We start from the raw sequence: 13,086 nt of genomic DNA, 5'->3' as shown, positions 1-13,086 counted from the left end.
TTTGCTCTTCCCTCACACTGGCTCAAATCACTTTCAGCATCCCCACAGAAAGTCTGCACAACCATAGAGTAAAGTCAAGAGATGACCTGCGTGTTGATAGATAAACCAAGGCTGCTAGAAGTTGATAGCTACTAACACTCTCCCCGAGTCCCCTGGAGTCCCAGGCTTTGCTGGGTGCAGGGAAGGAGAAGAAGAAGCCAGTGAGTTTCTAAAAGCAGATTTTCTTTGACCAGACGTAAAATGAAGACCAGAGATGAGTAGGAGGGATAAAGGGGTAAAGGGTCCAGGATAAAAAAGGGCATAGGGAGCAGGGTCTGCGGTTTTCCAGTAGGGACAAGCCGTTGCAAAATGAGAAAAGAGAAGTTTACTGAATGCAAAGATTGCACAACAGGGAAGGGTTTTGATGAAGTTTAGAGCTCCCTTACCCCTAGGTTCCTTGGTCCCAAACCCCTTTAGATCAGGGACACCTTCTGTTGGCTGTATATTACCCACAAAGGGATTTTTTTCCCCTGTTTCTGACAACTCTGTCTTTAAGAGCTCTGCAAGAAGAGCATCCAAACCTACCCAGGAGTTTTTCTAGTAATTTCACTGTAGAGTCAGATGACCTACGAGAAAAGTATAGAACAATACAAAACAATCTACAGAGCTAACATATCGTTAGCTCCTCAAGACTTGTGGCACAGAGCTCTCTTGTACCCCAGTCCTACCTGAAGCACCTTACACCAGTGCGAGATGTTTTATAGGGACCACAAGGAGGAAAAATGTGTAATGTTGTTGGTTCATGGTGGGGTTGGTTTGGCTCCTTTCTTTGATTGTGGAGTAACTGACAAATTTTAACAGTCAGACAGTGTTCCAGAAGATGGTTGATTCTTAGGTGTCCAGCCTACTGGGTAACTGTGAGGTGGGGAAAGGCAACTGGCTGGTTGAAGACACTGGTTCTTGTCATGACTTTGTCTTAGTAAGTGGGAGACTTCTGGCGAGTCCTTGTACCCTCTCTGGACTACAGCTGCCTCTTCTGGAAAATGGGAAGACTCAAACCAGAGCTTTCTAAGGCCCAACCTAGTGTTAAAGTTCTATGAACATTCCCTCTCCTTTTATTTCCATCTCCCCATCATCTGGAAAACCTTTAAGAATCAATCAAATAGAAAATGCTATGCCTCCCTCCCCATATATACATATGCATAATATAAGACCATGTATATATGGTTACAAACAATTTATTGAAAAAGTGTGGAGGAAAAGACTGGAAGGAAATATACCAAAATGTGACTCAGTGGTTGTTTTGAAGAACTAGGACTTTTTCAATGTTTCCATATTCTCCAGGTGTTCTAAAATGTGTAGGTGCTATTTTAAAAGGAGAAAAATATATTTTTTAAAACAAAACATCTTCCCCCCATGGAGCCTTTCCTGATGTCCCCAGGTAGAGTTGGACACTTCCTCCTTGCTGCCATTGCTGACTCTGATAATAGTGATGTTGTGACACATCAGTCTAATTCACCAAGCTTGCCACTTGCCATCTGAGGCAGTGATTTGTCCCACTTATTTTATTTCCTTAGCACCTAGCCCTCAAGAAGTGTTTACTGAATGGAGTAAATATTCACAAAAATGCAAGATAAAAAGACGAATGAGCAGTGTCAGAGGACAGTTTAGAATTAAATGCCAAATAAGGGGCACAGATATTGTGAAGAGAGTGATACCTGGGGATTGAGGTGGGAGTGAGGATCAGGTCTGAGAGAAGTTAGGCCTTGATTCATTCATGCATTGATGAAATGATAGAGGTTGATAGGAATAAAGGTATGGCATTGGGATGTGTAAGAAAAATTTTTTGTTTTACTAACTGTAAAATAAAATGTTTTTTATTTTTATACGTAACATAAAATTTATTTCAACAATTTTTAAGTGTACAGTTCAGTACATTAAGTGCATTAAGCACATTCACATGTTATGCAGCCATCACCACCATCTATCTCCATAACTTTTTCATCATACTAGACTGAAACTCTGTACACACTAAAAAATAACTCCTCGCTCTCCCCTCCCCTAGCCTTTGGTAACCACTATTCAACTTTCTGTCTGTATGAATTTGACTATTCTAGTACCTTATAAAAGTGGAATCATGTAATATTTGTCCTTTTGTGTCTGGTTTATTTTACTTAGCATAATGTCTTCGTGGTTGCATAAGAAATCTTTGAGGGATTGATTTCATGGGACAAAGGATTCAAAGTAAAAAACAGGGAAGAGGATGGAGATAAAACTGGAAAAGTACTGTGTGACCAGATTGTGATTGCTGTAGTGGGACCACATGACTGTGGGAGTTGGAACCATTACACTGTTGAAAAGTATTATGGCACTATTCTGTAAAATTAAACATGAGTACATCCTCTCCTAGAGAAATAAAAATATAACTCAGTACATAATGATATGTATACAAGAATGCTTATTGTAACATTGTTTACAATGGCAAAAAATAACGTTATTGTCTGTAAATAGGGAAATGGCTGAATAAGTTATTGTACAGCCAAACTTTGGAATAATATGCAACTAATAAAAAGCTATGTTAGCGCTATAGTATTAACCTGGAGACATGGTGATGGCATGTTAAACAAAAAATAAACTGCAGAAGAATTTAAGTGGCACAACTGCATTTTTTTATTTAAAAATGTAAGACTCTAATTATGAATAAATGTTTGCCAATTTTTCTATTCTATTCTTTTCATACATTCAACAAATATTAATTGAATGTTAGTTGTGGGCCAGCCACTAACTCTAGGCACTGGGTATTTGGCAGTAAACAAAACAGACAAGTATTCCTGCCCTAATGGAACTTGCATTATAGGGGAGTAGGTGCAGACAGTAACCAAAGAAATAAGTAAACTGTATAAGAGGTTAGCTGGTGATAAATGTTACAGAGAAAATTAAAACTGTAAAGGAGACTAAGGGGCAATTCCTCTATGTTGCACAATTTGGAGTGGTACTATTCACACTGGGAGCAGGAGGGACAGTTCAATAAACCTTACTAAGAAGGAAATCTTTGGTTGAAGACCTGAAAGGAGTACAGGAATGAACCATGTGAAGATCTGGGGGAAGAGAATTCCAGGCAAAGAGAACATAGAAGAAATGTGGAGAGAAGTATTAATATATCTTACCCTAGAGAGTGGGATGGAAAGAGTGGATTATTAATTTGTCTTTACATATGTTGGTATTGTTTGGCTTTTTTACAATGAGAATGTATTTTATAATTAAAAACTAATAAAGAAAAAATATCAAAATGAGTATAAGGTTGTAAGAGTTAAATGAAATAATATGTGTAAAAATATGTGTAAACTGTTAAATGCTCTACTATTGTTATTTACTATTATTATATATTATCTTATAAATAACTGGACACCATTGAACACATCTGAGTAGAGGCATGAGATTATAGAAGCATTTTTTCTATTGAAACAAAATTCATGTAACAAAAAAACATTTTAAAGTGTACAATTCAGTGATATTAAATACATTCTCGAAGGTGTACAACTACCACCTGTATCTAGGTCCAAAACATTTTCATCAGACCCAGAGAAAACCTGGGACCTATGAAGTAGTCACTCCCAATTTCCCCTTCCCTCCAGGCCCTGTCAACCACCAATTTGCTTTCTGTCTCTATCAATATTTCAAAGAAACTAAATCATATGGCATGTGACCTTTTGCATCTGGCTTCTTTCACTTAATTAATGTTTTCAAGATGCAATCATTAGTTAACCCCTTTTCATGGCTATATAATGTCCCATTGTTTGATATATCCTGTTTTGTTTATCCATTCAGTTGATGGACATTTGGGTTGTTTCTACCTTCTGGCTATTGTGCATAGTACTGCTATGAACATTTGCATGACAAATATTTGTTTAAATACCTATTTTCGGTTCTTTTGGATATATACCTAGGAGTGGAATTGGTAGGTCATATGGTAATTCTATGTTTCACTTTTTGAGAAACCACCAAACTATTTTCCATAACACTTGCACTGTTTTACAATCCAAGGTATGAGGGTTCTAATTTTTTGTAAGTTGCTCATGTTTATATTCAAGAGATTTTGCCTATGTTTTCTTCTAAGAAAAGGTATACAGTCTTTTTATATATTTTTTATTAAGGTATCATTGATATACACTCTTATGAAGGTTTCACATGAAAAACATGTGGTTACTACATTCACCCATATTATCGAGTCCCCCCAATTCCCCACTGAAGTCACTGTCCATCAGTGTAGATGCCAGAGTCACTACTTGTCTTCTCTGTGCTACACTGTCTTCCCCGTGACCCCACACACACACCATGTGCACCAATCATAATACCATGAGGGTTCTAATCTAATTTATCCACACTATAACTAACACTTACTTTCCTTTTTTTTTTAATGGCCATCCTAGTTGGTATGAAATGGTGTTTAACTGGTTTTGCTTGCATTTCCCTAATGACTAATTTTCTGAGCATCTTTTCATGTGCTGTTGGCCATTATAAATCTTCTCTGGGGAAATGTCTATTCAAGTCATTTACCCATTTCTTAATTGTTTTTTTCTTTTTGTTTTTTTGTTGTTCTGGATACTACGCACTTATCAGATATGCGATAAAGTATTTTCTCCTATTTTGTAGGTTACATTGAAGCAATTTTAAGATGATTAATTTGACAATTGTGTGTGCAGGAAAGCTGGAGAGATGAAAAGCAGAAAGACCAGATAGGAGCCACTGCAGTTCTTCAAGTTGCACTGAACATAAATAGTAACAGCAAAAAAATGCTCCCAAAAGATTGTGTACCACAGGTGAAATTAGGAAAAGTTCAAGTGTAATGGATAAGATCAGCCATATGTGGAAGCAGCAAATGACCTGGTGTAGTTTCAGGAAAGCATAATTCTATCAACATATCTAGAGCTCTAGCAACCTAATCACTTAAAGTAAAGTGGCTGGAGCCCTAACACATCAAACTCTAACCTAATCAATTATAATAAAATGGCTGAAGTGAACATAAACTGAATCAATTATATTAACTTGCTGGAGCTGAAGCCCAATCAGTTGAATTGTACCTTGTCTTCATAGAAGGGGGAGATAGCCTGCATAGAATTCCTCCTCCTCAACCAAAAAAATATTGTCAATATTTCTCCAGTGACATTTAGGGAAGAAGATTCCCTGTTTGGCTGGCACAGGTGAAAATTTTATATATTTATAAGATGGGTGCAGTTCTATTGGCCATTAAAATTATCCAACTAATTCCACTTGTTCAATAAGCAACCTTCTAATTATAATATTTGACTTCCAAAGTTGTCAACTATTTTGATCAGTCAATAAGATTATCTAGGCTACTATAAGTTTTATGGAGAATTACGTAAATCAACCATATGGCTTATATATATCATGGTCTTTTAAGTTTGGTCAACATAAGTGAGTTCTCCCAAGCTGAATTAATTGACCAAAATCAACTTTTGGGCATTCAAGTTTCATGCTTGGATCCTCGTAAGAAAAATCAACAATGTTTCTATCTCATATCACGCCAACATCAGCCCAAGTGTGGAAGGAGCCTTATTTCATGTACTCAGAGAGATAACGAGAGAAGTTTTTTGTTATTTTGTCTTTCCAAATTCGAGTGGAACTGGAGACTTGGAAATGCTTCAAGTTGCTTAGGGCCACACACTGTTCACCAAGATGTGTCAAGGGCTCTAACTCTCAGCCCAGGGCTTGCTCTGCCCTGCTAAAGCAATCATAGATTGCTGCTACTCCAGCCACGCAGAATGGGAAGCAACCTAAACAGTGGTAACCACAGACAGAAGAGTATCATCGGCTACAACTGCTGACTTGGAGATGTAGGCACATCCCCTCCACAGGATGACTGGTGAAGATCCCTCAAGTGTTGGGTCTCAGTGGGGAACTCATTGACAGTGTAGCAGTTCTTGGGGAAACAGAGAAGGTAGCATCTTTCTGACCTAACAGCAATCTGGCTTTGTCTCTGAAGTGTAGGAAGTATCTCCCCAAAGTATGATTATGATGAAATCTTAAGACCACAAAGAAAAGGCTTCCTGGGATTATATAGCTATTGATTTCATCCAAGGGACTGGGTTAGGAGTTCTACCTGATGAACTCTTAATACCACCACCCGGCAGTTCAACCTTACCTCTGAATTATTTGATCACTGTTTCTTGGGACTGAATCCACATAGTCAGCTGTATGGAGAGCAACCTTGCTGGGGTGCAAATCTGAATGTTAGCTATCCACTCAGAGGAATCTAATTTTCTCATCTCTTCGCAGAGCTAAGAGCAGATGGCCTTAGTAAGGAGGAGGGGTACTTCTTTCTTCTTAATAATGCAGAAAGCCAAGCATGTGGAAATAGATGCACGCAGGTTTGTGGATTTGGTATTGGAAAAATAAAACAATCTCATTTAATTGCATCTGTTTTTCCACTGAAATATGAGGCAAGGTTATCTACTGAGAGGGGAGTGAAAGGGGTGTTGGAGATTTTAGAAGAGAGAAGGTGTGAAACAGTCACTGAGCAAAGTAGAAAGGAGAATTTACCAGGAAAATGTGGGATTATTGCACAAGGTTGAGGTTTGGGGGCATAAATTTAAAATGATACTAGTGAACAAGATTCTGAGATTTTGTCTATCAGTACAGGTTATAGGTATAGATGTGGAAAAGCTGTATTGTTGGATTTAACCAGAATTGGGTATTTTTTTCCAGGAAAGTTGAATGAGGAGGGAAAAGGGCAAGGAAGTTAACAAGTGTCTACAACTTTATAGTTCCGGATATGAAGGGGAGTAGGTGGATTATTTAAAGAATAAAATAAAAAGATAGTACCAATGGTTTAGAGGTCCTTGAGGAAAAAGAGGTAATTGGGTGGGAGGAGGCCTGTTAGGGTATGAGAAAAAAGGGCAGAAAATGGTCAACAGAGGGTGAGACACTTCAACATTTCAGACGATTTTGTCTGGATTGAATTGTGCTAGCTTTCTTTTCTTTTCCAATCATTGGTTTTCCCTTATTTCTTCTTTCTACCTCTCCTCCCACCAGAGAAAGAAGCAATGAAATCTACGTTTCATTTCCTGTCTGAGATGCTGACTCTCCACCAATCCCAATATGGATCTCCATGTCTCCTTTTCTATCTCTTTATTCTGGAAAATGGAAGCTGACAGTTGGGGGAAGATAAGGGCAGGAGCTCTATACCTTCCTCTTCATGGTGTCTCATTCTCTGGAAAATTCTCTCTTTAGGGAAAACATGGCCAGAGGCAGAAGAAGCAACCAGCTTATGGGCAGAGTTTCAGGGGCAACAGGAGAGAAACAGACAAGAACTGCCAACAGAGACAGTGTGAGGCACTGGTGTGGAGATAGCCTGCTTGTGAAGGACTTTAAACATTAGTGAATTGGAGGGAGCAGCCCAAAGGCAAATTAGATGAACTTCCTCCTTCATCTCCTAGTGCTTGGAAATTAAAGGGTGCAGGCTCATTACAGTGAAAACCCTAGGGCACCACTCCTGTCAGTTGTGGCCAAGATGGTCTCTCCTAGAGACTGGAAGCACTTCAGTACAGCTGTTTGAGTTTCCCCAGGGTAGGTCAGCCCAAACTGCCCCAGGATACTTGAAGGGACAGGAATATCTGAGAATTTTGATAAGCAGCTAGACTTTTGGCCCTGAGCCTGGTCACTGTGACCTACTCTGCTGTCCCAAGAAACTTCCCCTCCAACCAAACCTCCTTTTATAATACTGGGGCTCCCATATACTGTAACTGATCAAACCTTTGGGGACTTTCTCCCACAGTTGTGCATTTACATATATTGTTTCCTCTTCCCAGAACACTGTCCCCCATTTTTCTCCCTACAAAATTCAGACTCTTCATCTTTCAAGACTAATGAAAGGTTACCTCCTCTTTCCTGAGAGAGTTAGTTGCTCCTTTTCCTTTGTTCCCAAAAAACCTGATTTATCCATTCTTATATCATGGGCTACATCCACTTACCTGTTAATACACATGTCTGCTGCGTTAGACTGTGAGTGAGTGCCCAAAGGCAAGGATTACACCTTAATTATCTTGTTATCCTCCAAATTCAGCAATTTGGTAAATACTCTATAAATATTTGTTGAGAGAGTGATAACCTATTGTACTCATAACTGGGCACCTTGAGGTATACATAGAAAAGACAAAATATAAAATGCAATCTTTCCCAGTAAAAAATTCATTTATTACCTAACAATAATTTAATATACTGAATATTTATTTAATTATGTTATAAGATGTACTACATATGTGCCATTTAATAATGCTTTCTATATCCCAGGCACTGAATCACTGGCTTGAAAACACATACCTGGTTTTTAACTCATTTACTTCTCACAATAACATAAATTTTGTTATCCTCCCATTACAGATGGGTAAAATTAGGCTCAGAAAGATTAAAGTATATGCTTGAGATCTGTGACTGTCAGAGCCAAGATTTGAATGCAGAAATTTCCAACTTTAAAACTCATGCTCTTAACCATTACACAATGGTGCCCAAGACAAGTTTTGTACAATACAGTTTATACTATCACTAATACAGTTTTATTATTATCACTTATAATAATAAAACACAAAATCAAATGGTTCAACTAGGAAATAAAATACTTAAATGAGGTTATTAATTATCTGCTACATAAAATAATTATAAAGGAGTTAAACAACAACAACAAAAATATATGTATGGGCTGACATACCCACAAAAAGTGTTGTGGAGATAGAACTGAACTTGGATGAACTGGGCCTTGGAGAGTGGATCAGAACCAACATGAATGTACTTTATGTATAAGAAATGTACATTAACGTTGCTCATATAAAATCTTCATAAGATTGTATATCAATAATACCTTAATTAAAAAAAAGAAATGTACATTAATATACTATATGTACATCGTCTCATCTGATCCCTCACAACAACCTGTGACGGAAGCTCTGTTCTCCCTGTTTAGCCAGGGTAAACTGGGTGCACCCTGCTAAGGGTTGAGCTGAGAGTCAAACCCAGATCTCTCTTCTACTCCATACTGCCTTGGGTGGTAGAATGGGCCAAGAAGAGCATCCTGGTGGAGGGGAGCAGAGGGAGCAAAGAATGAGCTTTGGTTAAAATGAGCAGGATGCCTGTGAAAAGGGGTAAATAAATAGGCATCAAGCCTTCCATCCTCTGAGGAGCAGAGGTGGGACTTCCTAGGCAGCTCCGCCCACTGCAGAGGATTGCAACAGGATAGGTGGGGGTAGGGGTTCTGGGGTTCCTGGAAGGTGACTGGAGCCCATAAGGCTGGCACTGTGCCCACTGTGTGGCTAAAACTGGCCCCGCCCAATAGTGCTGGGTGGGAGAGCCATGGCCTGAGGGCTTTTTCCTGGAAGTCTAGCCACAGCCCCCAAACCCTGCTACATTCTAGTCCTGGTTCTCTCCCAGAATCAGCAAGCCCACTGGCTTCAGTTCTGTCCTGAGCATCTCTCCCCCAGAATGTGGCCTCCAGACAGGTTGTTCTCAGGTCCTCAAGCCCCTGAGGCCCTCTGGCCTTCAGGGTTCTAAGCTTCTATCTCCTAATAATAACAGACTAGTTATCTTACTGATCTCATTCTATCTTCCCAACAACAGCATGAAATAGTTATCATCATCATTATCGCCATTTTTCAGGTGAGGAAACAAAGCTCAGAAACAAAGCCACATAGCCAGTAACTGTGGGGATTCAAGCCCAGGTCTTAAGATTCACGATCTGGTCCTCCCTCATTCTGCTATATACCATGCATACTTCTCTTTCTAGACTTAGAATTCAACCCCAAGGCTTATTTTTTCTGGGTTACTCTGGACTCATCTATCAGCCTTCATCGATTCTGGGTTCAGAGCTGGGCTCTGCTAGCAGGGCATAGCTCTCAGATAACATGGTCTGGAAACCTCAGTCCTACCCTGGACTCTTGAGAGCCCCAAACACTTTTTGTCTGAGAGTGGGGCACAGACTCCTCAACTCCTGAGTCAATCCTCCAAGAATTCTTATCAGTGGAAAGACACCTCCTCAGAGACTGTTTTTTCCTATCCTTACCCAAACTGGAACATAAGGAAAAACCAATGGATGGCTTAGGAGATCTAGCTCTACCATCTGGGCCTCAGTTTATGTCTCCCCCCTGTCTTGCTTTAGTAAGAGGGGCCTCTCACTATTCCCGGGTCCCAGAGCCCCTCCACCACCTCCCCCAGCCATCCGGGGTAACCGCCAGGCTCTGCTGCCTAGGATAACACCCAGCCCTCCCCTTGCCCCCTGTGGCTGCCTCCCCTTTCCGTCTGTTGAGAAAGGAAGCCAGGGGGTGGCGGGTGCAACCCTGCAGGGCACTGATAAAGGGCCAGCCCTGCCCCCACCTGCTGGGGCCACTGCGGTCAGACCAGCAGGCAAGCAAGGCAGCCAGCTCCCTCTGGGACCATGGCCCTCCCCTGGTTCCACCTCTACCCTCCCCACCCTGCCCGGGAAGCTGGTTGCATAACCCAGTGGGGTGTTTGGCAACATTGCTTGTGGCTTGACCTGATGCTGGTGGTGGTGTGCACATGAGTTGGGGTGAGGGTGGGGTGGATTGACCAGGGGTGACAACAAGTCAGCCTTTTGCGGGTGGGTGAGCAGCATGAATGGAGAATGGTATAAGAGTAAACATATGTGGCGATGTTTTACTCCATATTCTGTCTCTAATACCTTTGTGGAAGGGCGAGAATGTGGAGGACAGGGAAATCTTAGGTCTCCTGCCTCACCAAGCCGCATGCACTATATCCAGCCTGTTCAGGCTCCTAATCCCTCACTAATCACAAACCAAGCAAAGGAGACTCAAGGTAGAAGGGTGGTGACTCTAGACATCAGGAATCTGAGAGGAGGGGCTAAAGGAGTCACTCCTGCCCCTGAGGGCTGGAAAGGGTATTCTGGAGGCAGGACACAGCCTGGGAACCACAGTTACAGCTTCTTCCTACAGGAGGGGCATTGGGGTGAGGTGGGAGAGACACCACTGCTAGGCTAATCACCTCAGGGAAGGCTCGCTGTTCATTTAGTTCACCTTACACAACCATGTCTGTTCCCCCTAAATATATTTTAAATTGCTTCAAATATGTCTGTGAATGCCTACTGCTTACAGGATGACATGCAATCTCCTTAGCTTAACTTTCAAGACACTTTACAAACTAGCCCCAAACTTCCCAGGCTTATCTTCTACCTCACACCCCACACCCCACCCTAGTAAACCCAAACTAGTGCTCTGCGTTTTATGTCTTTGCGCCTTTACACCTTTGCTTGGAATACCCTTCTCTCCTTCTCTGCCTGGTGAATCCCTAGTCATTCTCCACAGCCCAGCTCAATTGTCACCTCTTCTGAAAAGCCTTCCCTGAATTTCACCAGGTAGAAATTCAGCTCCACAGCCCGTTATATAGACCTTTATTAATGCAATTCCCTGACTGGACTGTGAGTGAGGACACAGACTACACCTTTATTCATCTTTGTGTTCCTGGGGTGTAAAAAGTGGTAGACAATTAATATCTGTTGAATGAATGAATTATGAGGCTTGTGTTATCCATAGTTGTATCAGCAATGCCACAGTGCCCTGAACTGATAGTTTTCATTCAATAAATGTTTATTACTAGCTGTAACATGATATCATTATTTAATCAGCCACTAGAATGACTGTCACCACCTCTCATCCCCTCTGAGGGGCCCAAATAAGTATGGAATTGAGAAAGTTGTATCTGAATACCCAGATTCTGGGTATGTGACCTAGATTCATGCCTAGGTCATCTGAACCCTCAATCTGAGATTCTGAACTCATATGTAACATACAGTGAAGCCATGAGTCACCTCATATCCCACATAGATCACACATGTTAGAACGATGACCTAGATTGATGCCTAGGTCATCTGAACCCTCAATCTGAGATTCTGAACTCATATGTAACATACAGTGAAGCCATGAGTCACCTCATATCCCACATAGATCACACATGTTAGAACGATGACCTAGATTGATGCCTAGGTCATCTGAACCCTCAATCTGAGATTCTGAACTCATATGTAACATACAGTGAAGCCATGAGTCACCTCATATCCCACATAGATCACACATGTTAGAACCATGATCTCCGGAAATATGGATGAAACTCAAAACATTTAACCATGGCTCTGGCTTGACTATCGATCAATCCCACATACACAGGCTGCAAGGAGCCTGCAAAGAGGTGGTATTCGTTGCCCCTTAAGTTGCTTGGTTGTGTTGCTGGCTGTGGGGGATGCTAAAGGAGGACTGGGCTGGCTGATGTAGTGATATAGTGGTGGGGAACACTTGGAGGGTTCCCAGCAGCTATTCTTTATCAACTGGGACAGAATATTTTCATGATTTTAACAGTGTGCACAATCCTATCAGAGAATGCTGGTTAAATGCCAGCCTTGTCTAGGGATGGTACCTGCCTGCCTCCTCAGTCTTTAATTGTTTCCACTTTAACTTGAACATCATAAGAAGAAAAAATAGAGAAAAAGTGTAAGCTGCAGCTGTAAGAACTAAAGCTAGACATAGGAAGGACTTCAAGCTAAGGGCCACTAAAATCTAGGAGGAAGCAGGACTCTTCTCCTAGTCTCTGAAGAGAGATATGTTTGGCCTGGGGCTTGGGTTGTATGTTAGAAGCAAAGGGATGCCTGAGTGGCTTCTGGGGGTACTTAGTGGCCTGCCAAGGAGATGTTGTGGGTGTTGGCAGATGGACCTGACAACCCGCACACGTGTCCAGAGTATGTGCTGCCATGTGGCTGGCATGCCTTGCCTAGTAAAAAGGAGAAACGAGGGCACTGGGGTCCCCTTTGAGGGATGTGAATAATGTCCTTGTTGGGCAACCTCACCACACACACACACACACACACACACACATACACACCCAGCTCCCCTCACACATCTACAACAAACCTGGCCAAGAAAGAGGCCTTTGTCCTAGGACATCTGAGGCTGCAGAGGGAGGGGAGAAGACTACAGGTGAAAGGACACATCAAAGCAGCTGGCTGTCCCTCCTCCCCCAAACAGTTCCCCTACCCCTTTCCCAGAGCCCAGGCTTTCCACAAATAAAAGCAGTGCC

This window comes from Manis pentadactyla, chromosome 10 (assembly GCF_030020395.1).
Source record: "Manis pentadactyla isolate mManPen7 chromosome 10, mManPen7.hap1, whole genome shotgun sequence".
NCBI classification, from domain to species: Eukaryota; Metazoa; Chordata; class Mammalia; order Pholidota; family Manidae; genus Manis; species Manis pentadactyla.
Note: the sequence above shows the minus strand (reverse complement) of the source record.